Below are 27,382 nucleotides of genomic sequence, written 5' to 3'. Positions count from 1 at the left end.
TTTGCTTATTTGGTTCTCAGCTGAGCAATTCGGAAGAAATATTGGCTTAATGAGTAAGGTATCATTTTATAGGGATAGAAGGTAGAAGAAGGTAAAATATCTTCATCAAAACCTCCCAGAGATATATTGTCCTCGATACTTAGTTTTGTTGAGTTCCTGTTCAAGAAGGATTGAATCCTTCTCCAGTATTTGGCAAAATACTCAGTGTGGGTATTTAGAGATATAAACTTTCACATTTCCTTTGATAACGCATGTACCAATTTAAACCATTGTTGGAAAGGTTGTAACAATAGCTGTCTTTTATTGAATCTTCAAGAGTTTATTGGCTACGATTGGCGATACTGAACGAACTTAACGTTGAAAATCTTTTCGGAAGAAATACGACAACTAAACGAAGCATTAAGAAAAGCTTTTAAATTTGAACTCTTAAAATACTGTTTTCATAACTTGCCAGAAAAATTTTTTTATTACTGACGTTACATCTTACAATAGATATGCTTAACAAAATCATAATTAGAAAAAAATAATTTATTACTGTTATTCAGTATAAGTTATTCAGTATATGTTATTCAGTATATATGTTATATGTTATTCAGTTGTTATTCAGTATATCTTCCAAATGAAATTAGACTACTTAGGCTAAAATTAAGATTAAACATTTATTCACTAGTTTATGTTCATGGTTCATACAAGGTAATGCTATATTCTACGTATTGTCTAATACCTTATTTCATGTTTTAAGACAAAATCTTGGATAACTTTGCAAATCCATTTAACTTTGAGGTAATCGTGTAGTTCCTGTAGTACAGCCCCACATTTGAGACCCATAAGTCCAAATAGGCTTTATAATCGGCTGATGAAACAGTCTTTTTGATTTTAGATGAAGTTGGGAGTATTTTCCAACTAACAATGTGGTTCTTTTATTTTGAGTCCGATCTGCACTGCTTTTTGTCTAATGTAATGTTTCCAATTTAACTTGTCATGGAGATGGATCTCTATTTTTTGTTCTGACCTAAAACCAGGCGGTGGAATGCATGACGTATACCTGGTCGCGGAGACTTGCCCTGGAGTGATAAGTTGGACTGGGTTATGTGGGACTGCCTCTGGGCTTACCAATACACTAAACCGAAACCGCCTCACAGTTGACCCCTGTTATTGGGCACGAGGACCCGGGGAAAAAACAGATCGTAAAACTAACTAGAGATTCGCAAACTTGAGTTAACACACGACTGGATGCTGTTGTATCCAGTTGGAAAAGGGGAGGCTAGCGGTGACGCGGTTCTAAGCTTCCAGCCTGTCCACCAGTTCGCAAACAAGAGCGTTTTCAGAAGAGATGGATGTCTAGGTTATAGAGCCAAAACCCTCTCGCTATTTTACTTTATTATATTTAGGTAATGACGTTATTTGAAAGGTTGGGTTAAAATTATTGTCGTTCTTTCCTAGAAGATACTTTAAAATTTATTTATCTCTGGAAATATTCAATCAAACCATTGCTTCAGAAAAGGAAAGTAATGCAGCTCAGGCTTATCGAAAATTGTATGATATTAGTGCTTAAGTGATCGCCAGTGTCAGAATTGCTTTACTCGTTTTCGTTTTAGTTAAAGATATTTTAACTTAAATCATGTATACAAGACTGGATACCAATAAAAAATCAATATTTGAGTTCCACACGAATTAACTGTGAAACATTTTATAGACTTTCTTTTTGTAGTCGGTGCTGAAATGAGATGATATTGAGCAAGTTTTAAACGAATGAGATATTCTCGGGCTCGGGGGCTCTTCACAAATGGCTACAAGCACCACATTAAAGCAATTGAATGCGATTCTAAGTGATTGACGGAACTGGAGCAAAATTGTTCATCATAAGCTGGCCAAATTATATATTCGATTCTGTATTATCAACAGCAGGATTGAAGCAAGCGTTCAAATATGGTCAGAATTTATCAGCAGGAAAATCATTTTTCTCCATCACAGAAATACTAGAGCACACCTATTTACTGACTTGGCAAATATTGAGGAAAATTAACTGGAAAGGTGTGATGTTTGATTTTTGTTTTCGCAACTATTTGTTTTGGTCTCCGAGAAACTGGAAACAGTAAATACCATTACCATTATGCTCTTACTAGAAAAGTTATAACCTTTTATCGATCAAAATGGCAAACTAACACTGATCAGCATTGGAAATTTATATGAATAAATTCACCTTGCAAGACATTGAATGAAACCGAAATTACTTTTTTCCCAACTGGTTATATACATCGTTTCCTTTATAGAACCTGACAGCACAATAAAAATGCCATATCATAAAATAAACATTAAGAAGTAAGAAATGACGATATTCACCTTTCCCAACAGCCCATCTGCCTTCAAACTAATCCTAACTGGTTTTCTATCTTATACTCGCTTCTTACAAGACGCTCATGGTGCCCAGCTTAGGCCTACGACTAGTTTTAACTAACATCACGAGTTTTTAGCATGATTTTTTTTATGATATTAAATATTGATATGTGTTTTAATTAATTCGATTTGTCATGTTGTGTAGTTTATACCTATCGTTTACTGCTGATGTTTATTGAAGTATTGCAACATAATGGAGATATTTAATAGTTCCATAATTTTTTCACATCTTACATGTAAATTAAGATTGTAATAAGAAACTTTATTTTCAAATTAATGTATATCTATTGTTTACTGTATTCTCATTAATGCACAAGCAAGATGAGTGCGGAGTAAATAAATCAGTATATATTTCCCAAATTAAAATTAAATTATACTACTTAGACTAAGATTAAGAGTAACACTTGTACATTATTGAAGTTTGTGTAGCTTGGTCTGGGAGTTGTCCATTAGCTTAAATTTAGGTTAATCCATATGTTTACACATGTCCGCCTCACTACACAAGATCAGATGGTTTGATTATTTTGAGCCTGTGTCCTGTTCTGGTGGTATCCAAAAGCTGCAACATTCTCATGAGAATGGAGTCTTTCCTCATGCCCCCTTGCAATTCTCTTGATTTCTTAACTGCCCACAGAAGGTCTGGATGTAGGTAGTCAGTTCTGCAGTATTAGAATACATTGTTACCTATACTATAGGACTAATTACTTACACCGAGACCTTCAGATATCGACTTACACTAAGGAAGTTAAGAGAACTACAAGGAAACATGATAGAAGCTCCATTCTCGTGTAAATATTGAAGAATTATAACTAATGGATAATGGATAACACCAGAACAGGATACAAACTCGATTTTGATACAAACAAATTTGATCTTGTACAGTGTAGTGTAGTGAGGTGCGTTTATTAGTAAATATATTTAATACATTATTATACAAGAAACTATGCTAGGGACGATGGGTCCTCTAGATAAATACCTAGATTTAAGTTATTGTAGTCGACAAAAAATAGTAGTAAAGTAAAAAAATAAAAAATATATAATTAGATCTATTTAATGAACAATAAATAAAATCAAATTAAAAGAAAACCTTTCTCAATTTCATATTGGTAATTAACATTAATTTTGAAGAAAATTATAGCTGATTTAATATGTTTACTATATGTTGAACGTTAATATTTGGTTAGGTAATAATTCCTTATTAACGTAAAGCTAAGAACCAACAACAAAAAAAATCCTTTTTTGGATGAACAACCAGAAAATAAAATTAGTAACGTTGTAAACAAGTTCCAACAAATTTCGACGAATTTTAAGCTACAGCTAAAACGAAATTATAGGTAGAAGCATTTTAAAGACCTTTTAATTGCAGATGGGCTGTCTCTTGTTATATTGGTGGTTCTTCTCAAACATTAATTATTTCTTTTAAGTATATATTTCGTCCTGTATTCTTTTATATCTTTTATAATTAGGCGAAATTGAAGAGGGGCTGTTAAAGGAGTAGTGAACCAATTTTTACTAGAAATGTATGTTTAATTACATGTGAAAATATTTAAGTTTAATTAGTTACAAAATTTAGAGATCCAGTAAATTTTTCTTATGCTGTAATATTCATTAATTTAAATGAGTATTTCTAAATATTGTATTGCTTATTAAAATATTTAGTGGACTTGAAAATAACTTTTTTATTTTAAAATTATTAGATGCAAGTGAATTTCGTATTTAGATTATCGCTGGTGGGGTGGTTGGTATTTAGAAATCGTTGGTTTTTGGTAGAAGAAATACTATTGATACCTAATATATATGATAATAATTTTTGAATTTCTAAAGAATTTTGCACAAGCTCATTAATTTCTTCGCAAGGCGATAAAAAATAAAATCAATCAAAATTCGAGTTTTAAATAATAGAGAAGAGGTAGTAGACAAGAGGTTGACACGTTGCCTAATCCTGTGACGTTATCCAGTGAAGATAGAAATTTAAATCGAATAACTCCAAAGGAAGTCAGAAAAATTTCAATATAAAAAGGCTCTAGGATATAATTTAATTAGTGGCAATTATAAGAATCGTATTACATATGTAACTGAGAAAACTTTTGAAAAAAATAATATTTGTTGAACTATATTTCTGGAGCTAGTCCAAGCCTTTGATAAAGTATCTTTTGTCTTTATTATTAATCTAATTAATTAATTAAAGGTTTCGATGGCTGGCAATTTAATATTTTTAAAACTGTAAAAGAATAACTCGTAAGTTACATTCTAAATATGTTATTTATTATAATTAGCAATCCTATTTTGTTAATCTGCAGCTGATTGCTCAGATTGTTTGTTATTGTTCTGATTTGTGGACATGAATTTGGTTTCCGCACATGGATGCATTGATACCCGGTGAACTAAAACATGATAAATTAAAACTTTGAAATGATACATTTGCGGTTTTTCTATAAAAATTCGTGCAATGTCTTGGGTATTCAATGAAATTCTATTATTTCAATTAAACTTTAGAATACTGAATCACAAGTACATACAATCACAAACATAAATTTAGGACCATACCCCAGCAGGACTCGAACCCGCGACTATCGCAATTATTGAAAAGGGAAGGACCATCAACAGAATCATGAATCCATGAATTGGGCTTCGAATTGCTTCCTTATCCACCGTATTCTTCAGATCTGACCCGCAGTGACTATTTCCTGTTCTCAGATGTCAAAAGAATGCTCGCTGGAAAGAAATGTTCGTTATATGAAGAAGTGATCGCCGAAACTGAGGCCTATTTTGAAGCAAAGGACAAATCGTATTACAAAAATCGTATCGAAAAATTGGAGGGTCGGTATAATCAGTGTATCACGGTTGAAGGGAATTATATTGAAGAAAAAGAACTAATTTTGCCCAAAAAATTGTTTTTTTTTGAAGAAATTTTCGTCGAATGCATTTGTATGCCTCACAAATATGGCATCGAAAAGTTGGAGGGTCGCTATTATTAGTGTATCTATTGTGTGTACCCTTGAAGGGAATTATGTAAAAAAACTAATTTTGCTAAAAAAATGTGTTTTACTATGGTAGGCCGGGGAGTTTTCAATTAACCTGTTAGGATGATTAAATGTTATCAAAACTATCAAAATAGATTAATTATTAAAGCCCATAAGAAAACTCACAACAGATAACTACATAATTAATACAGTTTAACAGCATTCAGACGAATTTGGGTTAAAATATCACGATATCACGATTTAAATGTTAATTTAAATAGTATACTATATCAAAATAAATATTTTTTTTATAATGTTTGTGTATATACCTTTCCTAGATTACTTTTTTTGTTTTATTCCATTTAAAGCAAGTGGGAACAATCGACTGAAAACAGTCCAAAACAGTCGATAGTGAAAAAACTAGCGACTGCAAGTAGTAATTACTATTTTCAGTCAAATGCACGGTTCGACTATTTTTTTTGTGTCAATTCATCAATTTTTCATCAATTCGTGATGTCAGACGAAGATATACGAACCCTTTCCTATATAAATTGTGGGAGGGGAAAGGACGGAGATAATAGCTTAGAGCAGTTAATGTTATATGTGCTTATATTTTCCAACGGTAGTATAAGCGAGACGGAGATGTAAGTATTCCTTTAAGTACATTTAACTTGAAAAAAGAAAAGGAAAAAATTAATTGATGAATACTATTAACATTAATAATTTCATTTTAAACGATGTAGAATTAGTTTTATATTTGAATGTTCTGTAGATCAAAGGAATGGAATTTTTCTATGGAATGGAATAATACCCCACAAATGTTTTATCGTATTTAATATATTAATTGCTATTTTTAATTATTATTAATAAATATAAACAATATAATAGAACTTAAACAAAACCTAAAAACTATAGATATACAATAACCATAAATATTAAATAAAAATTAAGCATATACCTAATCATATAAAAAAACTAATTTATAATATAATTAAAATGATTGCACAATAACTTCTAGAGCTTTTTTAAATAAAGTAAATGCAGTATTTTTTATTGAACTGAAATATTTTTTTAAAAAATCGAGAGAGTTTTCGAAATATTACCTATTACTGCCATAAAAACAGTCAAAATTATTTTACTATTCATCACACTTTTAATCTTTTTACCCTATTACATTAAGAATCTTGAAAAATATCGTTCCAAAATGCTGCTATTTTAATATATAATATATTATTATTTACAATCAAACTACCACAAAAATCATAAAGCTATATATATTACATATAAATCTATGTAGGCACTAATTGCGGCTAGGACGACAGAGCCAGAACCTTAAAAATCATTCGAATGAAACCAGTAAAACCAGAAATAGTAACTTAAAGTACAGGACTGAAACAGTCGATAGTAAATAGTAACAAAATCAGCCGGACTGAAAACAGCGACCGAAAATAGTCGATTAAAACAGTCATTGGTAAAAAGTAGTAAAATAGATAGTCGATTTCAGTCGATAATTCCAACACTATTTAAAATATTGTGTTAACTATATTTTATATTTATACTATCCCAAAAATATATGATATTTCATTAAATTTTGAATTATATGCAAAATCAGAAAGCTATAGGTGTTATTTAACATATTTAACTAACATAGGGAGGGTGTTGTTGGCTTTCAGGGAGTCAAAAACTGGCAAAAATCGTTTTATGTGATAAATGAATGGCACCGTATATCGTTTGAACTTATTTGGTGTTGAGAATGATTGCGGGGCGCAATATCAAGTATCCCAACATCTCCAATCTTGGGTTCACTCTCGTTTTCTTGGTAGGAATGGTCAAACTGGCCGATATCATCGGCAACTGCGCCCGCTCAGCCCGAAAAGATATCCACCGTCGTCGGTCTCAAGGTAGTGCCGCAGAGCGGCCGATCCAAAACAAAAATTTCACCCGTCCGTGCGTTCACATCGGTTTCCGATTCAGTTTGCTGGTGTTTGTCGAGGCGGTGGGACCGTACGCGACCAAACTGCACGATCGGGTGTACTGAACGTTTGTTGTCGTCGCTCGACAGTGATTTATCGCCGGTTTCGGTTGCTCACGTTCTGGAGCGAGAAAGAAAACAGAACGATTTTTGTCGGTATTCGTCAGTGGACGGCCGAAGTAGCCGATATCAACATCGATATTATCAGCTGGTATGTTTTATTTGTTTTTCTATTAGTTGAAACGTTGTGTTTATAATGCACCGATGCGGCGTAATGGTTGTAGGTTATGGTGAATAGTGATGAGCTTCGATTGGTTTTTTGCTTTGTGTATTCAGATACCCTTTTGATTTTTATTTAAATTTTTTGAATTTCACGCATTTTGAGAATGATTGTAATTATAAATTATATTAAATTATAAATTAGTTTTAAATGATTTTTTTAAATTTGATACTTTATTTGTGTATTTTATTGAAAGAATTGATAGCCGCTATTTTCAGAAATAATCAGAAGGAGCAAGGTCTTGAGAATACGGCGGGTAGGGTAGCACTTCCTATTTTAACGTTTTCACCTGTTTTGCGACAGGTGTTCCAGCACAGTCATGCTGTAGATTAACTTTGTTGTGTCTTTGTTCGATTTCCGACCGTTTTTGGTTCAGTACTCGGTTCAAACATATCTATTGTAGTCGACAGCAGCATTTCCCACATGACCGAACACAATTCATGGGGCACAAAATATTCAAGCTTCCGAATCATTCCCATGTTTTCAAAGAGCTTGGAAATGCTTTCTTGTCTTACTCCCAATAATTCCGCATATGCTTCTTTCATTTGACGTGGATCATCATCGAGTAATGCCTGAAATACTTTATACTGAAATATTAAAATCTGGGCAATTTTTATATCTTTTCTATAGCACACCAAATAATACAGCAATTAATTTAAATTATTGAATTTATGTTACAATTTATTTTATGTTACAAGTACAACTTACATAATATATATCTATTAATTATATTTCTCCTTTAGAATAAACGAATTAAATGAAGAAATGAACAGCACTACTTTAATCAGTAATATCTCATAAGGAGGCAACTTACCTAATATTGTTTAAAAAATCAGGAAAACGTATTATCCCATCACCCTTATATAGCAGGCCAATTGTAAAGTCCCCGGCCTGACACATAGATGGCGCTACTAGAATTAAATCCATATGTTTTTTAGTTAGCCCTAACCCTCAAAAGATGCTTGTATAATATGTTTGTGAATTATAGCATTTTGAGTGAAGTAACTAAGTTTCCGGGCACTGCCCCAGGAAAATCAACCATCAAGGATTGGTATGCTAAGTTTAGACGTAGCGAAATGAGGACCGAAGTTGGTGAACGCAGTGGACACCCAAAAGAAGTTGTTACCGACCAAAACGTTGAAAAAAAGCCACAAAATGATTTTGAATGACCGTAAATTGAAATTGAATGAAATAGCAGACACTCTAGGTACATCATATCATTTATATCACCAACATATCGTAGAATATTTTGGTATGAGAAAGCTCTGTGCAAAGTGGGTGCCGCGCGAGCTCACTTTTGACCAAAAACAACGACGAGTTGATGATTCGGAACAGTGTTTGAATATGAATAAGCGTGATAAACCCGAGTTTTTGCGTCGATATGTGACAATGGATAAAACATGGCTCCATCATTTCACTCCGAAGTCCAATCGACCGTCATCTCAGAATCATCAGACTGCACACGATGAACTCGATCCAAAGCGTGGGAAAACACAAACAGTCGGCTGGCAAGGCTTTGGTGTCTGTATTTTGGGATGCGCATGCAATAATTTTCATTGACTACCTTGAAAAAGGAAGGTCCATTAACAGCGACTATTACATAGCGTCATTGGATCATTTGAAGGACGAAATCGCCGAAAAATGGCCGCATTGGAAGAAAAAGAAAGTGCTGCTTCACCAAGATAATGCACCGTGTCACACGTCAGTAAAAACGGTGGCAAAAATCCAAGAATTGGACTTCCAATTGCATCCTCATCCACCGTATTCTCCAGATTTGCCCACCAGCGACTCCTATTTCGTTTTCTCAGATCTCAAAAGAATGCTCGCTGGGAAGACATTTTCGTCGAATGAACAGGTCGCCGAAACTGAGGCCTATTTTGAAGCAAAGGACGAATCGTACTACAGAAATGGTACCGAAAAGTTGGGTGGTCACTATAATCAGTGTATCACTCTTGAAGGGAATCATATTGTATAAAAAAAAGTAATTTTGCAAAAAAAATCTGTTTTACTATGGTAGCCTGGGGAATTACATTTGGTGTAATTTCGAGTATTACAAACATAGGAAAGTAAGAGTGACGAAACATAAATAGCTTGTTGGATTATATACTTGCTGCTATATAAATTGAGATTTTTGAAAGAGATTATATAATAAGTGATCTTTTTTAATTTTGTTATTAAATTATTGAACATGTTTGTCTGAGTTTGAAGAAAACTATTTTATGCGTAAAATATTTTCAATGTAATCCCTGTCCTGTGTGTTTTAACATTTGCCCCAACTAATTTCTTTGTTATTATCTCCTTAAAAAACGCATATTATTTTACAGAAACAAGTCTTTTTTATTACTTTATCACAGTTCAATATTAAATGTTTACCATTGTTGTAAAAGCACAAAAGCTGTTCCATCTGTATATGGTATGTTGTCCATACTTGGAGGCTATGGTATATACTTTTTAGTTTCTTTTGGTGGGCGATTTACATGCAAATAATATAACATAATTTCATTCTTATCTTCGATATAGTTCAGTTCCAACCTTCGTAGGGTGAAGACGTATTTTCAATACGGTCCAAGCTATAAAAGATACCTTTCTTTAAAAAAAACCCAGTATTTTATTACGGTTATTTAATTGAGTGTTAAAAACGCATAACAGATGCGGCTATCCGTCTCTCAGTGGACCTAAAGTGTAGTGAATACGTGTTTACGTGACCAGACAAAAGGACTGCATCTCATTTTTATTAGTGTTTAAAATAATTTCATCTTATTTTACAACAGTCCTTTTGAAATTCATTTATAGTATTTATAGTAAAAAAACTAGTGCTAAAATAACGTAAGTGAAAAATGAAGTGCGTGAAATAAACAATGTATTTATTTTATTTTTTTTATCCTCTGGAAGTAAATTAAATAAAATATTAAAAATTAAAAAATGGCAAACAATAGCGATTCAACCAAATCACCTGCACACTTTGATATAAGATTAGAACAAACAGCAATAACGCAAACTCCACCATCAGAATGGACTACAGTCGTTAACAAAAAACGATTGAGAAGTCCAGAAGAAGAAATCGCGAGGAAACAAACAAGAATCAGTGACTATTGGTTGCAGAAACCGATAGAGACAAAAAACAGTTTTAGCAACCTGTCGGAAGAAATTGAAGAGAACATACAACCAAGCCCTGAAAAAGTTGTTCCCAAACCACCACCAATAACAGTCTATAAGGTAGGAATAATAAAAAACATCCATGATTTATTAAAAACCATTACTACGAACTATACAATTAAAACAGTGAGCTATGAAACAATTAAAATCCAATTGTTCGAAGCGGATCACTTTAAAGTTCTTATAAAAGAATTAGATGAAAGAAACACCCAATACCATACATTCAGGCCAAAATCCGAGAGAACATTTAAATTCGTACTAAAAGGATTACATCACGGGACGGACTTTAACACCATCAAGGTAGCACTAGCTGAAAAAGGCCACGAGGTCGTAAATATTCACAATATACGACATCACACGACAAAAAAACCTCTGCCTATGTTTTATATAGACATAAAACCTAATGGAAACAATAAGGCGGTGTATGAAATCACCAAATTGGAAAATAATATTATTAAATGCGAACCACCACATATAAAAAGAATTATACCACAATGCACAAGGTGTCAAGCGCACGGGCACACAAAGACTTACTGTCGCAAATCATATAGATGCGTAAAATGTGCAGGAGAACATAAGACAGGAGATTGTACTCGTAAAGTTCGCGATGAAAAAGTGAAATGTGTCAACTGTAACGGAAATCATCCAGCGAACTACAAGGGTTGCGCAGTTCACAAGCAACTACAGCAGAAACTCTATCCTGCCTTAAGGGAAAAAAGGCATCAACAAAAACAATCCACTACTACCAATTTACCACTACCCACCAGAACAAGTCAACCAGACATAACTTATGCCCAAATAGTTGAAAATGGTTCAGCACAAAAACGAGAGACAATATCTCAACCTACTGAAACTAGCAACATCTCAAGATTAGAAAATATGATGGCCAAACTAATGGATCAAATGAGTACGATGCTTGGTCTACTCACAACCGTCGTAAGCAAACTTGCCTAATGCCTGAAACCAATAGCTACAAAATCGCCGTCTGGAATGCCAATGGGCTCCAACAACATGCCAGGGAACTAAAAATGTTCGTAATTGAACAAAATATTGACGTTATGATGGTTTCCGAAACACACTTTACGGACAAAAATTATATGAAAGTTCCTAAATATAAGCTTTATCATACAAATCACCCTGATGATAAAGCACATGGAGGTACAGCCATAATAATTCGAGATGATATAAAGCATTTCGAAAAAGAAAAATTCCGCAAAGACTACCTGCAAGCCACCAGTATAACCATAGACGAAGCCCATGGACCATTAACAATTTCTGCGATTTATTGCCCACCCAAACATAACAACAAGGCAGAACAATTTCAAGAATTCTTCCGTACACTAGGTAATAGATTTATAGCAGGAGGAGATTATAATGCAAAACATTTAATGTGGGGTTCAAGAATAATAACCTCAAAAGGTAGAGAACTGCTCAAAGCCATAAGGATAGATAACTTACAACATATCTCTACTGGTGAACCAACATATTGGCCTTCAGACAGAAATAAAAAACCAGATACAATAGATTTCTGTATTACAAAAAATATTGATCCAAAAAAGTGTCAAGCAGAATCATGTTTCGACCTGTCTTCTGATCATTCACCAATAATAGTAACAATTTCTTCAAAAATTACCATCAAAGATAAACCCCCTTCTCTGTGCAATAATAGAACTAACTGGCCCTCATTTAGAGAAAACTTAGACCAAAATATCTCTCTAAACTTACCGTTACAAACTGAAATGGATATAGAAATAGCAGCAATAAATCTTACAAAAAATATACAGGAGGCAGCATATTCCGCGACTCCCAACATTGAAACATTTCCAAGAAAAAATACACATATATCATGTACAATACAGAAAAAGATAGCAGAAAAAAGAAAGTTACGACGAAATTGGCAACAGCAAAGGACTGAAGAGAATAAAAGAAAATTTAATAGGGCCATAAAAGAGCTGAGAGATCTAATCCAAATCGAACAGAACCAAGGCATTCAAGAATACCTAGAAAACTTGACATCAACTGAGGCTACAGACTATTCGTTGTGGAAAGCAACAAAAAAGCTTAGGAGATCCCAGCAGCATAACCCACCTATTAAAACAAGCGAAAATAATTGGGCGAGAAGCAATAAAGAGAAGGCCGACATTTTCTCAAAACACTTAAAAAATGTTTTTAAACCTTCCCAGTCTCAGCTACATAAAGATGACGAAAATAAAATTACTAGCTTTCTAGATTCGCCATTTCAAATGGATTTACCGCACGAGAAATTAACGGTCAAAAAAGTTAAACATACAATAATGAGAGAGATTAATATTAAAAAAGCTCCTGGTTATGACTTAATTACTGGCAAAATTTTAAAAGAACTATCAGAAAAGGCTATAAAACTATTAACATATATATTTAATGCTATGCTACGAATTAATTACTTCCCTAGTATCTGGAAAGTAGCTAAAATATTAATGATACTTAAACCAGGAAAAATACCAGAAGATGTGACCTCCTACCGACCTATAAGTTTATTACCAATAATCTCGAAAGTTTTCGAGAAGTTATACATAAAAAAACTAAACTATATAATAGAAAAAAGAAAAATTATTCCAGAACATCAGTTTGGCTTTCGCAATAAGCATGGGACTATAGAACAAGTGCATAGACTTGTAAACCAAATAAACGCTGACCTAAATGCCAAAAGATATTGTTCGGCTGCTTTCCTAGACATATCTCAGGCTTTTGACAAAGTATGGCATACGGGCTTGCAGGTTAAACTAAAGAAACTTCTCCCTCATCCGGACTATCAGCTACTAAAATCGTATCTCACTGACAGACATTTTATTGTAAATCAAGGCGATGAACATACCGAATTAAATCCCATATATTCAGGAGTTCCGCAAGGTAGTGTACTGGGTCCAGTACTGTATCTTCTGTATACGGCTGATCTGCCCACCACAAAAATAACTACTGTGGCAACATATGCAGACGATACAGCAATCTTAGCATCCCATGAAGATCCAGTCACAGCATCAATAAACCTACAAACCCACCTGGAGCAAATACAATTATGGTTGAAGACATGGCGCATTAAAGCCAATGAATCAAAATCCACGCATATAACGTTTACCCTGCGTAGAAGAACATGTCCACCAGTAAATATCAATCATCGCCAACTCCCCCAAGCAGACCATGTTAAATATCTTGGTATGAATTTAGATCGACGCCTAACCTGGAAGAAGCACATACTCTCTAAACGGAAACAATTAGGACTAAAATTATATCAAATGTATTGGCTCATTGGGCGCAAATCCAAGTTATCATTAGATAACAAGGTATTGCTGTATGAGTCTATACTCAAGCCCATTTGGACATATGGAATTCAACTATGGGGTACCGCTAGCAAATCCAATATATCCATCATTCAACGGTTCCAAAATAAGGTGTTGCGTGCCATTGTTGATGCTCCGTACTATATTTCAAATAAAGTGATACAACGCGATATTCCTCTAGAACCTATAACGAGTGTAATCCAACGTGTTTGTGTGAAGTACTTCGAAAGAGTGTCAGTGCATCCCAATGTACTCGCTAATCAGCTAAATATGCGACGTGATAGTGAAGTGCGTAGACTAAAACGTTTAACACCATCTGATCTGATTACTGGACATATGTAGAGTTTAGAATAAGCATTAGAATAAGACTAATTAATTAAGATAATATTTTATACAGAAGATTGCTTAATGAAGTGATTTTCTACATGCCATGTATATATAATATAAACAGAAGAAATACTTATTGCCAATAGGGCAGATTGTGGACTCACGAAGAGTAATAATAAAAAAAAAAAAAAAAAAAATCTTCGATATGTATAACAAACCTGAATATTTTTTGTTGATATAATATTATGGTAATATATGAGATGAATAATAGACACTTACTATTTAAATATTAAAAATAAGTGTCTAAATATAGTTCCTTATTTACATTTCTAGTATGTTTAACAATCACTAATATGCCACATAAATAATGATGCTGTTAGTTGAATGGTGATGACTGGGACAATGAGTAATTTTTCCACTAAAAGTATTAATTATCGCTTATTATATAAAGACAAATATAATATTAGAGCTATTTTTGAAATATTTGTTAGTTAACACTTTCTGATGATTACTGAATTTTGTTTTTTTTATTGATACATTGTTATATTGTTGTATTAAAGTATTCGGTTAATAAGAAAATGCTTAGACTTTTTTGCATTTATTAATATGCTGGGATAAGTAATTTAATTAATACATCATTTTATTTTATATTAACTTACTTTTGATGGTAGTGCAGGTTAGTATATAGCGAATTAGTTATAACAAACTGACATTAAATAATATTTGACTTGCTCAAAAGATTTCACAGTCTTAAACATTTTTATTGCATTTTGTTGAGAGAATGAAAAAAAATGAAACTACCCAGATAAAACAGATTAAGATTAATTTAGTATTATTAAGAATTCCAACTATTCCAACAAATCTTCGATGTTCTGTAATTCTAAGATTTTAAGATTCTCAACTAAATTAAAATTGGCCGGCTTGGTGGCGCAGTGGTAAAGGCGACGGGACGGTCTTCCTACTGTTGGGATAGCCGCGGGTTCGAATCCTGCTGGGGCATGGTCGTAAATTTATGTTTGTAATTGTTTAAAATTTGTGAGCAAGGTAAGAGTGTAAAACCCGACAAGGAAAATGATTCCAGTCACGCCAGTAACCAGGCTGGGTAAGACCGGATGTCTTCTGGGATGATATCTTAATCTGGTCACTCGCCAGTCGGTAGGCTTAATGCTGATGAGTGTGCTTCGAAGCCCACGTTAAACTTTAGGCCTAGTCCAGATAGACTCATAGTTGGTAAAAGGATATATAAAAAAATAAATAAAATTGTTTTCAATAAGCTATTAAAATAATAATAAAGCTATTGTATAAAAATAATTAATACTGATTTGTGAAGATTATATTTGTAATAAATAATGTTATAATCAAATGTACTACTCGCTACAAGTAGCAATATCGAGAGAACTGTAAATAGAATACAACTGCAAATCGAGTTACTGATTACGACATCTACACATACAAAAAATACACTACTTGCCACTGGTTGAGTGGCAAGTAGTGTAATGTATAAGTGCTGTTAGAGTAATACCGTATGCAAGCGCAACTAAACTGTTATTATACAAGCAAATGTTGCACAAAGAAACCTAATATTAACATAATCTAAGCTTACTAAAACGCTGTTCCTCCCACGCAAGTTCTTCGCAGCACTGTTAGCGTCCCATGATACATTAGAAATTACCCCGAACATCAAGATATAAATTAGAATATGCGGTAAATTACCCCCTTGAAATTAAGGAATTGGTAAAAGAAAAACGAAAAGCTAGAAGGGTATGGCACAGAACCAGAAATGCTGTAGACAAAACAATATTTAATAGAATTGGGAATCAGATAAGGCAAAAGATTAAAGAATATAGAGTTGCTTCGAAAAATATGTAAGCGAATTGAACCTGGAAGCAAAGATTACTCGCTATGGAAAGTAACTCGGAGATTTAAAAGACCAATTGTTAGAGTACCGCCTGTTAAAAATAATCAAAATGAATCGGTTCGACGCAACGATGAAAAAGCTGAATTATTCGCAGAACATTTAGTTAACGTATTCCAACCGAATGATTAGAATCTACAATAGATATAAATCCTGTTTATCATCCCGATGTAGCTGTAAATCTGATTTCTCCAGTGGAAGTTGTCACCAAAATTGACAACAACCTCAATTCTAAAAAGGCTCCTGGAATTGATGATATTTCATATGGGTTATTAAAAGAGCTACCACGAAAAGCAATAATCATGTTGACATATATATTCAATGTCTGTTTGAGACTGAACCATGTTCCGGAATGTCTTAAGGTTGTTCGAATAATTATGATTAAACAAACTGACAAACCGACAGAACAGTTGGATTTTTAGGCCTATTTTGCTGCTACCTGCGATATCAAAATTATTTAAGACATTGATGTTAAAACGTTTTAAACCATTTATTCATATATCGAATTTCCAGTTTGGACTGGATAATCGACCAAGTGCACAGAGTAACAACGGGTGTTGAAAAGGCATTCGAAGAAAATAAATACCGCCCTGCAATATTTCTGGATGTCTCACAAGATTTTGATCGAGTATGATATTTGGGATTAGTATACAAAATGAGCAAATTGTTAGCGCGTATTCTTAACACTTAAACCTATTTCGGCTGGAGTTCCACGGGGTAGTGTCTTGGGACCACTCTTATATTTGCTCTATACTGCTGATATCCCAACAACAAAATAAACAGTACTTGGAACTTTTGTCGACAACACAGTTATCTTGGAAGAAAAATACAGCTACATCTAAGGCTGTAGAAAAAGTACAAATAGCGGTCAACAAGATTTACAAATGGACTAGAGAGTCGAAAATACACCTTAATCGCTCCAAATCTGTCCATGTTAATTTTGCGTTGCGGCGAAATGATATAAACCTAGTTATATCACTTGACGGATACCCGATCCCTCAAGCAGAATTGGCCAAATCCCTCGAAATATACATGGATGGTAGTTTAAACTGGAAACATCATGTAAGACTATGTTAAATAGGGTTGTTAAATCACTGCAACGTGGAAGCAATTCAGCTACTGGACAACACGCAGGAAATCAGAATAATGAAGCGAACTAAACCACACGAACTTCTTTAGTGTATAAGTGCAGTCTTAACTTTAGCTTAAGCAGATTAGGTCTGTAATCTTAGATTTGAACTTTAAGAAGAATATGAAGGAAACATTACTAGATAACTAATTTTTAATAATTGTATATGCTTTTACTAAATAAAAAATATGTAAATCTTAAAAAAGGTAAATGTAATTGTGAAAAACTATTGTATAATATTTCAAGTATTTCTTGTTTTTTAAACTTATTTAGCAAGAATAGAGGTTTTAATATAAATAGAGCAAAACACATTTTTTTTCATTTTAAGCTTTAAATTTGTGTTTTCGTTTACATACATAGTTGGTAAACAATGAAGTTGGATGAGTAAACAATGAAGCGTTGAAATAGTTTATTTTGCGTGTTAATCAAGAATTTATAAATAAAGTGTATGGTTTTGTGTATATTTTAGTTTAGTATATATATACATTCATTTGTGACTGTTGATTAGTGTTTTCTTCATCACTGCTATGACATTTATATGTGACATTAAATCAATAATTTTTACGTTAAATTAGAAGAATGTTACACATGATTTTGTTAAAGTTTAGGTTAACATTTCAATGGTACGCAAACCATGTTTTATCGATATTTATAAATAACATTTATCCAACGAGGATATGTTAATTGAGAAACATCGATACGGTTTCCTGACCAGTTCCTCATTCGAAAATAAAATTGAATGACGAATCCTCGATTAAAATGCAACTCGCGGCCAAAGCATTGTTATGTTCGTGGATGGCGACGCAGCTAGGTCCAGTTATGTACAGCGCCAGTTTGTAACTGGACGTGACGGTTAATTGTTATTTAAAAGCGCATCTAGCGTTCCAATTAACTTTGATTATTCAGTGCTGGAAAAGAAAAAAATAATTGTGAGAACGATATCAACGGAATTTCTCAATTAAATTGAGAAATTGTTGTTTTTAATATAGGGTGGGGAAAAATCCCGATACTATTACGTTATATTGGTTATGAGACATTTAACTCAGTTTCGCTTTAAACATTGTGTTGTGTAGATTTTATTATGGAGACGAGTTCAGTATAGTAATGCAATCCTAAGGCTGTCTGGTGAAATTAAAGATTTTTCGGCTAAATTGATAATGAGCGATGAATCCCATTTTCTTTTCAGTGGCCACGTCAATAAACAGAGCAATCGGTTTTGGGGAACACGGAATCCTCAATTAATTCATGAAACATCATTGCGTCCACTAAAAACAACTGTAAGGTGTGGTATTCATGCTTGAAACATCATTGGTCTCTATTTTTTTGAAAATGATTAAGCTGTCGCTGTTACTGTTACTGCTGAACGGTACCAAGACATGATTCGAAATTTTCTTGTGCCTGAAATGAAAGAGCAAAGACTAGAAGACATGTAGTTTCAGCAAGATGGGGCCACAGCACACACAGCTCGTTCAATAATTCAATTATTGAATGACGTTTTTCCACGAAGACTAATTTCGCGAGGCCATGGTCAGCCAGATCTCCGAAGGTTGCATAGCGAATGGCGGTCACCATTTAGCTGATATAATTTTTCAGTGATAACGAAATAAAATGTAAAGGCTAAATAAACCTTTTATGAAAACCAATCTTACTAAACTTTGATTAAAATTGCAATTATAAAAATCACTTTGCACTTAGAAGTTATTAACGAACAAGTTGGAGCTAAGCCACTGAGTGGTAGATCACACCCAAATCTCTCACAATAATATAGAATATTGCTACCAACTAATACAAAAGGGAACTCATGACTTTTAACCGTCTCTCTCAATATGTTTTCATTTCAAATTCCTGATAATTTTAGCACAGAAGGTTTCTAAATTTATTGCAAATTAGTCCTTGCAATAAAATTAGGACGTCTTGCAATAAAATTAGGACGTCTACACAATACAATGGTTAAACTGAGTGAAACTGAACTAAACGTCACATAACCAAGATGTGCGCGCAGTAAAGATGGTAGCGGGACTTGGCTGATATATATAAAGCATTCAAAAAACGTCGAGAAGTGGTAGTTCGTTTGTCTGGTTTTAGTTGGATTCCAACGGATATGAATCGACAAAATTATTAACAAAATTAAGAAGTTGGTTCTCAAAAATTGCCATATGACTCCTAAAGAGTTCCTTTAAGATGTCTATATATCATAAAATTGATATTTTTATAGATATTATTGATATTTTGGATATGAAAATGGTCTTTCTGAAATAATACATTTTTGTATGTCTGGTCATTTTCCTTTGCTTTGTACCCTAGCTTATATCATGGTAATACGTAATATTTATATTAGTATGTTAATAATTTTGTATTCTACAATATTAACCACAAAAATGTCGGTTATTTTTTTGTGTCAGTTATTTAATTCAATTTAACTTTACAGTTTTCCAAAACTATTGTGTGGGAATTTTCAGTTTTCGTGGACAATTAATGATCGACCAAAGCATTCAGTATCATCAATGTTTGTAGACCTTCATTTAAATTGAATATATTAATCAATGACTATTGATTTCTCCGATGAATTTTCAGGTATTTTCACCATCAAGAAACAATGTTTAATCAACACACATTTATACCCCTTATCTTCAGAAAAACAACCATATTCATAATAAACTAGTTTTTGAAAATACATGGAACATATATTATATAAGTTTTTACTTGTACAATACTTTTTGAGAGATATTTTTATATGGAAATATATATAGAGTATGGACAAAATAATATTATCTATAAACAATATTTATTTATTAATAAGCTGTTTATCCACTATTTTTGAAACAGCTCCAGTTATTCTCGCAATAGATTCATGAGTACCTGAATAGTTTCCAATGAACTGTTGTTCTATTCTGTGTTGTTCTGTACTAAAACATCCGGCAATTGCTTCAAGGATGTTGAAGGTAAAGATCTATGACTCACTCTCTATCCTAAAACTCCTCATAATGGTTTAATTATGTTGAGGTCTGGTGATTTTACTGGCCTGGCAATATTTAATGATATTCTGAAGCTCTTCAAATTAGGAGAGTGAGAAGTCATTTCCACTGTGTGTATGGGCGCATTATCAGTTTGGAATATGGCAGTATTTTCCAGCAGAAGACCAGCAGAATATCAAGATATCGCCGCGAATCATAACCTCTTCCAAAATGCTTGACTGTAGGATGATGATAATAAGCTTTCTTCGGGCTTTTCCATACATAAATCCGGCCATTTGTAGGAAACAGTGAAAACGATGATTCATCGGGCCTTTAAGAGATTGGCATTGGTTTCAGTTATAAATGGTTTCGCAATTCCAGCTCTTCTATAAATGTTAGCTTTGTGGAACTACCTCCTTATTTTTTTAGTCGAAGTATTACTCAAATGCATGTTGAGTTCTTGTTATTATTTTTGCTCAGGTACTTTTATATTGTCTGACCACAATTCTTTTTAATATCTGTAGGTCTCTGTCAGCTAACTTTGGCTGTTCTTCCACCATTCCCTATGATGTTTTGTATATGCTGTCATCATGGATACTGTAGCTCTTGAAATATTAAACAATATTTGAGAGATCACACATTTCACTGATTGTTTTGTATTTACCGTTATGCAAATTGAGCAATTCATACGTGTAGAATTATGTACACGAAAACAGTGTTACCAATATGCATCAAGATGTACCATATCGCATGTTGTTCATATTCTGTCTTCTCCCTGTACATACTAAGTTGGTAAAAGTTATATTTAAAATAAAAATATAAATATTAATAGATATTTTTCAAAATGCAACTCAATCGCAACCAAAAAAAAATAGCGCATCGTGAAAATATATTCTTCTACCAACGCCCATATACATTCTTCCGCACCGTCTTTGGTATGGTAATATATTGTTTTTTTTAACGTTAGACCTTGACTCCGATGCAACGGAATTTCTCGAATCTGTTAGGATGGTACCCGATGAGCGCCATCAAATAAATTCGATTTTATTGTGGTATTTACATAAAGAGTTACGTAAGCCAACAGGACATTTCCTTAAAAACGTTCGAATTCTTACCGACCTGTCCGGTTTTTTTTATCGAGCTGTATAGCGTCGGTAAAAACTAGTTAGGATCGTTTTTCCAACGCCATGTAAATAAAATTAGTTGTGTTAAATTTATCAGGTCAGTTTTTTAATTTTTTTGTTTGTTTGTCACCTCGTTAGGAGAACTTTTATTTAAAATAAAATAATAATTCAGAAAAAATAATGTTTTGTGTTTTATGAAATATGATTTTTACTTGAAATTTTACTCAACTTTATACTTTTTATTCCATTGTTTCTTGTTAAGAGAGTAAGTGAAATTTGTAGAAAACAAATAATAAAAATGACCTATTCGACTTACTGACAGTTGCGATAATCGCAGGTTCGAATCTTGCTAGGGCATAGTTAAATTTATATTTGTGATTGTTTATAATTGTGATTGTCCAAAAGGCAAGAGTGTAAAATCTGCCAAGGAAAATAATCTCAGTCACGCCAGCAGCCAAGCTGAATAAGCCCGGATGATTTCCAAGTTGGTCACTCGCCATTCGCTAAGCTTAATATCGAGGACCGTTGGGAAGAGCCCAAGTTAAGTACTAGGCCTAGCCCTGATAAACCCCAGCTCGTAAAAAGGAAAATATTATAAAAAGAAAACGATTATAAAAATGCCTCCAAAAATATAATTACAAAAATATGTTTTTTTAATAGTGTTTTAAGTGATCACTTTTACCAACCAGGGTTTATCTGGAATGGAATTACTGCTTAACGTAAATCATCCCAGAGAACATCTGGTCTAATCTAGCCTGGTTATTCCTTGTTGGATTTTAAACTGCTGCTGAAATCAACTCAGATCAAAAACATACAGTACATCCATGCCCTCTGGAATTCGAACTCGCGAGTCCCGCACCAGTAGGAGGACCGTCCTACCGCCATAAACACTTTCGGTTTCGGTGAAAACGTGTACTGATTATTACTTTTTTTTGAAATTTGATCATAGATCTGAAAAGTAGTAACAAATCATCATATTTCAATAACTACTATACTAGTACTATAATAAAACCTTTTCAGATCAACACCTACTTCATAATTAATTTTATTTTTTTATGTTTTATTGTTTTGACATTAAAAATAGTAAACACACTTTATTTATCAGTAACTTTATTCTTATTCAAAATACCCTTCATGGGAAAAAAATGCGTGTTTTTGGCCTAAGTTTCCAATTTTTCATATGATTCAGCATTTCCAAAACAGGAATGTTGAACTATTTTATTGTCGATTTACAAATTATAAAGGGAGTTTAATCGGTATCGAATTAAATGGAGTTAATGGAAAGGAAATCAGAACTATATATAAAGGATGAACCATCAATTAAAATTCATCGTTATTAGTTTTCAGATAGACGCCAGTCTCAGTGGACTTTTCATATTTATCGTCCTTAAATAAATAGTGAATATTATTGACTAATTCCATTTGTATTTATAGAAATGTTAGTATTTATAGTTATAATATGTTAGTAATTATATATGAAGATAAGGTTGGTAATTTTAATATTTAAGTTGTGTAACAGTTTCTAAAATAAATTGAGGTTTAAATTATAATGATTTATGATTAAATAGTTGTTACTGGTTACTTAATTAACTTCTCCCATACATACTTTAATATATATCAGGACTATAAATTAATTTTAAAATAATTCACAACAGATCTTCACTTCTCAGTATGTGTAATTTCTTTGTGTGCGAACCAGGCATTTTTCAGTGCTTTGAAGTTTTTTGAATTTGTACGAAGTAAATCGCATTTGTAGGAAGTTTTACTTTTTTTTTGGTACAATTTAAAGAAAAAGGCGGCTGAAGGTTCTCTAATGTGTATGAAGGTATGTGTAATGTGGTTCCTGCTGTGTGAAGCTTATGAAAATGTTAATGGGTTTTGACGTTTTAAAAGTGGTTGTTTTAACACTAAAGACAAACAATTTTCTGGACAGTCAAAAATGCTTTAAGGAATTACTCAATGAAATCATCAATGGTATCGTTACCGACTATAATTGATATACGAATACAGTGGGAATACGAACAAACACACCAATGTTGTTGTTCAGCACGACAACGCTCGACCACATGTTGCATAATTGATGAAAACATATTAAAATAGAAAGTGTTACACCACCCGCCGTATTCTCCAGACCTTACTCCTTCTGATTACTATTAGTTTCGATATATGAGTCTGCCTACTTCTTATGTTCTTTCAAGATAGAATCTATAAATTGCTCGAAAGATGCGAAAAAGTAGTGGCTATCGCTAGATAATAATTTGAATAAAATATTTTTAACAAAAAAATTTAATCGACTTCAAAAAATTAATTAATCAATCAATCATCTCACTAAAATATGTACATAATAATCGTTGTAATAACTAAACAAAAATAAACAAAAATCTTATTTAACCTATCTACTACACATATTTTATATTTTACTATATAAACACAATTTAGTTTAATACCTACCTAAACCTATTTATCTATTTTCAATATTGTTTTAACTACTACCAGCTGATCATTTTGAAGCCGGCAGCTGGTTCCAATGGGACCACCTCGGAAGTGCACTCTTTCGAATAAAAAAGAATTTTGAAAATCGGTCCATAATTCACAGATAAATCGGTAAACGTACATTAATAAAAAAAAATATTCAGCCGAACATAGAACCTCCGCTATTTTTTTTAGAGTCGGTTAAAAATAAATTGTATCGATTTTTCACAATAAAGTTTCAAAAGAAAATCATTCAAAACTAATTAGATAGAAGGTACCTTAAATTCTACTTATGTCTTACAAATTGTTTTGTGTTTAAAGTGCCTTAATTTTTTTAAGAACTTTTTTAGCATTCAAAATATTGTTCTTTTAATATTGTGAATGAAACATGAAGCAATTTTAGTTTCCTTTTCAATTTATTTCTCAATACAGTCATCTTATATAAGTATTTTTCGGATCAATATTTTTATGCTTTTATTTTACACGTCTGATCACCTTTTTACTTAGCAATTTTTTTAATTGTATTTATGTAATCGAACAAAAGATATAATACGTAGTCATAAGTTATTTTAAATATACAATTTAACACATTCTTCTGTTCTTAAATTAGTCTTCCTGTTGGTTTTCTTTAAAATACATAAAACACTCAAATTCACTTGCTGTTTTTATGGTCTTTTTTATTCTGTTAATCTTGACGAGATGTAGTATTAACAAACTAGATCCCAAGCAGTCACTTAAAATTAATGTTGGGAACTATCGACTGAATTCTACTATCGACTATTTAGTAATTAACTACTTTTTATTATCGACTGTTACAGTCGCTATTTTCGGTCCGACTGGTTTTGTTACTATTTAATATCGACTGTTTTAGTTGTACTTTTAGTTACTATTTTTGGTTCTACTTGTTTCAATCGACTGATTTTTAACCTTCTGGCTTTGTCGTCCTAGCCGCGACCTTGACGAAAAGGTACCCAATTTATTCTTACATAGATTTATATGTAATATATATAGTTTTACGATTTTTTTTATTGTTTGCTTGTAAATAACGATATATTGTATATTAATATTATAACATTTTGTTACAATATTTTTCAAGATTGTTAGTGTAGTAGGGTAAAAAGATTAAAATTATGAATGATAAATAGTAAAATACTTTTGACTGTTTTTATGGCAATAATAGGTAATATTTGGATTACTCTCTCGATTTTTTAAAACATATTTCCGTTCAATAATAAATAAAGCATTTATATCATTTCATTCAGATCATTTTTAATTATGCTATGGATTAGTTTTTTTTCTATGATTCGGTATATGTTTAAATTTTATATAGTATTTATGGTTATTGTATATTTTTGGTTTTTGTTTAAGTTCTATTGTATTGTCTATATTTATTATAGTATATTGTTTGAAAATATCAATTAACACATTAAAATACAAATTTTTGGGGTATTATTCCATTCCTCTTTACAGATCCACAGAACATTCAAATATAAAAGTAATTCTACTTCGTTTAAAATTAAATTATAAATTGCATGTTTTGTATTATTATTATAATACTATTTTAAAGTTAGTTAGTGAAGGAATTTATACATCTCCGTCTCGCTTATACTACCGTTGGAATATATAACCACATATAAAATTAACTACCCCAAGCAATTATCTCCGTCCTTTCCTTTCCCACAATTTATACAAGAAAGGATTCGTACATCTTCGTCTGACATCACGAATTGAAAAAAAGAGTCGAACCATGCATTTGACTGAAAATAGTAATTACTATTTTCAGTCGCTAGTTTTTTGGCTATCGAATGTTTCAACTGTTTTCAGTCGATGGTTAAACGCTACATAAAATGATTACCATAACTGACTGGACCGAAGAATCCATCAGATTGGGCGTTTCAGGTCTCGAGTGGCGTCATATGCTAATGGTACTATTTACATTTTATTCATATTCGAGATAAGAGGGCCTTACTGTTCGAGTCGTTATCGAGCTGCTATCTGGGATCAATTGTCAAAATGTAAATTGTTTGCTTTGAATTTGTTAAAATCGACTATTGGATCGAGAGCGACCCGCATTGTGTCACGTTTAAAAGAATAAAGATACGTTTAAAGTTATTTAAAATTATATTTTATATTTTACTTGGAAGAGGCTCATAAAATATGTTGCTTGTTTTTTCGTTTTTTATGATGATGGCTCTGTATGAGCTTTTTAAATTTCATCTAACATTATATCTGTTTCATATAATCTTGATTTACAAATTAATTTATTGCTATTCTGTTGTATTTGCATCAATACAAAAGCAAGACCAGTGTGAAATAATTATATCAGTATGTATTTCCCAAATTAAAGGTTAATCAAACTGATCAATTTAACTTTTATACTATGCAAGTTGGTGTGGTTTTGTTCTTTTCGATCTTCTGACTTCCTGCGTATTCTGCGATAGCTGTATTGCTCCTACGTTGCTGTGATTTAGTAACCTTAATTCGTAATTTTCAGTTCTAGTGCAACCCTATATTTTCATAAAGTCCAATAGCCTTTATAATTGACAGATAAATCAATTTTACTTGAGATTTAGTGAACTTAGCTTCCGACTAACCTGTATAATTAATTTATTTTGAGTCTGATCTGCTCTGTTCTAAACTCAATGTTAGACAACATGATGTTTTCAATTATAACCGACTTCAAAAAAGGAGGAGGTTCGTCTGTATATATTTTTTATGTATGTTCGCCGATTTCTCTGTCAATTATAGACCGATATTTAAAATTATTTTTTTATTCGAAAAATCTCACTTCCGACGTGGGCCCCTTGGAACCAAGTCAGGACCTGATGGGGGGAAGGAGAGGAAATCAACGGAAACCTGCAAATTTCAAAGACTTGTACAAAGTTTTCACATATTTTTTATTTAAAATAATCAGATATTTGGGTATAATATTATTGCTGAGCTGATGTGACTGAAAATCGGAAGTCGTTTAGTGCAAAAGTCATTGTTTGATTTTTAAGCACTAACTATATCATATGAGAAGTCGTATAAGTATTTTAGGCAACTGCTTCTACGGTGTAACGTTAGGGCATTCAGTTTACACACGGAGGGTGTTCATGGGTTAGATTCCCGGTGGGGGCAACTTTTTGTTGTTGTTCTAGTTTGGTTAGAGCATTTCTCAAGTCTCTTAGGCTAGGCAGCGGATCCCGGGACCTGAAGCGTTCCTTATTTTCAATGTAACTGACTTATGCGGCTATGAGCTTCAACTGCGATGCCCAGGACAGAATTACAAATAATCTGTGTTTAGTATTTTATCATTTTAAAGTAGTTTTATACTAAATATTTCAGCAAAGATAAAATTCGTTATTGGTGAATAGATGGTACCCTGCGAACTTTG

At 32.6% G+C, this 27,382-nt stretch overlaps 1 protein-coding gene across 3 annotated transcripts in view; it reads left to right on the top strand.

The window, feature by feature from the left end:
• Positions 1-7,259: 7,259 nt before the first annotated feature.
• The window catches only part of LOC143191352 (interference hedgehog), a 114,167-nt gene continuing 94,044 nt past the window's right edge, over positions 7,260-27,382 (top strand). For 2 of the 3 annotated variants that reach the window (XM_076396312.1, XM_076396314.1), the window contains exon 1: positions 7,260-7,543. The gene's annotated coding sequence lies outside the window, so the exon portion shown is untranslated. The remainder of the gene's footprint in view (positions 7,544-27,382) is intronic. The other variant, XM_076396313.1, reaches the window with a different exon arrangement.

Source organism: Rhynchophorus ferrugineus, unplaced genomic scaffold, assembly GCF_030347505.1.
Source record: "Rhynchophorus ferrugineus isolate W39M unplaced genomic scaffold, kcgeb_rfMv2 rfM2, whole genome shotgun sequence".
Taxonomy (NCBI): domain Eukaryota; kingdom Metazoa; phylum Arthropoda; class Insecta; order Coleoptera; family Curculionidae; genus Rhynchophorus; species Rhynchophorus ferrugineus.
This window is presented reverse-complemented; position numbering and strand designations above follow the sequence as displayed.